This window comes from Camellia sinensis, chromosome 3 (assembly GCF_055761805.1).
Source record: "Camellia sinensis isolate YWXY chromosome 3, ASM5576180v1, whole genome shotgun sequence".
In the NCBI taxonomy this organism is placed as follows: Eukaryota; Viridiplantae; Streptophyta; class Magnoliopsida; order Ericales; family Theaceae; genus Camellia; species Camellia sinensis.
In genome coordinates, this window is record NC_138963.1 from 19,126,739 (window position 1) to 19,129,236 (window position 2,498).

At 53.6% G+C, this 2,498-nt stretch overlaps 1 long non-coding RNA gene across 1 annotated transcript; it reads right to left on the minus strand.

Annotated features, from left to right (window-relative positions):
- Positions 1 to 265: 265 nt before the first annotated feature.
- On the minus strand, positions 266 to 852 carry LOC145820929 (uncharacterized). The gene is made up of 3 exons (XR_014362973.1): positions 738 to 852; positions 557 to 655; positions 266 to 348 (listed from the first exon to the last, which is right to left on the minus strand). It is a non-coding gene; the product is annotated as an uncharacterized LOC145820929 (long non-coding RNA).
- Between the last annotated feature and the right edge of the window lie 1,646 nt (positions 853 to 2,498).

The window sequence follows — 2,498 nt, forward strand, 5'->3', positions numbered from 1 at the left end:
AAGTCCTCGGGAGCGGGAACGAGAAGCACTCCTCATCCTCTTCTGCGGGACAATCTCCACACCATCATCTGAGTCAGAGCTGTCATCCTCAGGATCTCCCTCAGCCTCACCTCTATTCCCCGAGCCAAAACCAGAGCCCCCCTCCTTAGCAGATGTCTCTGATTGACGGTCGGTAGCCTCCTCCTCCTCCTCAGCATCCTCCTCCTCCTCATCAGGCTCCACCTCCACAACGTGAGCCCTGCGTCTGCGGACAGGCCCCCCTCGAGCTCCTCGAAAAGGCCCAGATGGCCCAACTCCCCAAGGAGGCCCAGGTGGCCTGGTCTGCGGCTGACCGGACCATGAAGGCATCTGAAAACAAAGAGTTCAATTCAAATACATCAGTCCAAATGTATACATCAGATGCAGATACAAGCAAAGGCTACGTAAAGTGGGTGCATGTAAATACAGTGTATAAGTGGGGTGTATGTCAGATGTGCTCTACACAAGTAGTCTATCGATGCAGTAGAAATCAGCATGTCATCAGAAGTATGATAAATGCCAGAAAACTGAAGGGTACCTGGATGCCCGCGACAGACAACTATGCCTCCCTACGCAGGACCATGCCCTCGAGTGTGGCCACCAGTCCAACCACCTCCTCCATGTACCCTCGCGATGGCTGCAAAAATGAGCTCATAATCATTAGTGAACAGAAGAGTGTCTAAACATCTGAATGATGAATGAAAACAAGTGGAGCATACCGGCGGTGAGTCCGGATCAATGGCGTATCGATCACTGGGCATCGGAGGCTCTAGCGGGATCGGAGTCGGAGAGATAGCCCCATACTGCCATGCCATCAACTCAGTCGGCATATCTGGCCATCCGGGATGAGGATGAGTCGACGGAGTCGGAGGAACCGGTCTACTCCCACCTCTAGATGTACCAGCCCTGCTGGTAGAAGGGGCGTCTGCAGCCCGAGCCTGACCCGAGGATGACATACCGGCAGGCCTCATCATCGGGATACGAGCTTCCGTCAATGGAGGCATCAAATATATGTGACGGTAAGTGGCGTAGTCCCCCTCCTCAACATATAATAAAGCATCACTGCCCAGCATGGCGCCGACTACCTCTGAATAAGAGAGCCTGTCAGCAGTCCGCATACTGGCTGGGGGGACTGCGGGAATATCCTGAGAAAGATACCCCCATACCTGGCGCAGAAAGCGCTCCCCCAGGAACCATACCCTGCCAACCGGCCCTTCGAGCAGGACCCTATACTGGGAAATGCCCGACGCTCCGGTATACTGAAGTCGGAGGCCGTCACCCAGGGACACCCAGGGCTGCCATGTAATCTGCGGATGATAAATGCATAAACCAATCAGAAATCGAGAATATACAGAGCAAATCAAAGATGAGAATGAAAGGAACTGAAAGTTCTGAGGTACCTCTGAATGTCGCATTGTGTCGAAGTACTGTCGCAGGCGAAGGAGGGTCTCTCGAGGCCTCAGCCGGTGCGGGCCCTCGAACACCAATGAATATGGGGTCATGGGAATCCCTACCACCTCCAGCTCTGGGGCTAATGATGGGAAGTATACATAGACCCATAGCTGAGAAAGGCAATGCAGAATGTAAGTACGAAATGCTGAGAGCAAAATACAGACTGTAAAAGTGCGCTGTGTGTGTGCAATGTACAAGTAATGAGAAGCAGAAATGTAAATCAAGGGGACAGAAAGTACCTCCCAGGCTCTCCAGTAGCCGCCAAGCAAATCTCCCCGCCCGCGGGAGGTCGCGCTCATATAGAAGTAAAGGGTAGCCAGACCGGCGCCACCCCAGTCATATCGATGGACCTGTGATAGGTCGACTAGAGCGCTCAGCAAATATAGCCCAACTGTGTTCCCTCTGTCGGCGAACAAGGTAGTCCCGAAGAGGAACATCAGGAAACCACGGGCATACTGCTCCGTCTCCTCGGGACTCTCAGGCACCATCTCCGCCCGCCGGAAGTGGGAGGAGAACCAAGTGTATCGGACTCTCCCTGAAACCCTATCAACAGGCGGGTGAGCCCCCAATAGATACATCCAGGCGGCCTCCCACTCGCCCATATCCTCATCGTAAGGGATGGACCAACCTCCGACGTCTAAACCGATCAATACAGCGAAGTCAAAAGGGGTCATGGTCATATCCCCGGTAGCAGAGAAATGAAAGGAATTGGTGGTGTCCCACCATCTCTCTACCAGGGCCGCTATCAGTGTCCTCCTGGCAGGACAACGTGACAACCCGACGCAGAAGGGTCCGAATCCTGCCAAATCTACCAAATCTCGGACGCCCTCCGGGAGCTCGGCATACCAATCCCGCGCGATGGTAGAACCATATCCCCGCACACTGCGGGAACCAACCTGCATTCAGAATGAATACATGTGTCAATAATGAGATGAAATGGGCTGTGTGCCAATGAGATGAAATGGGCTGTGTGCCAATGAGATGAAATGGGCTGTGTGCCAATGGAATGAAATGGGCTGTGTGCCAAT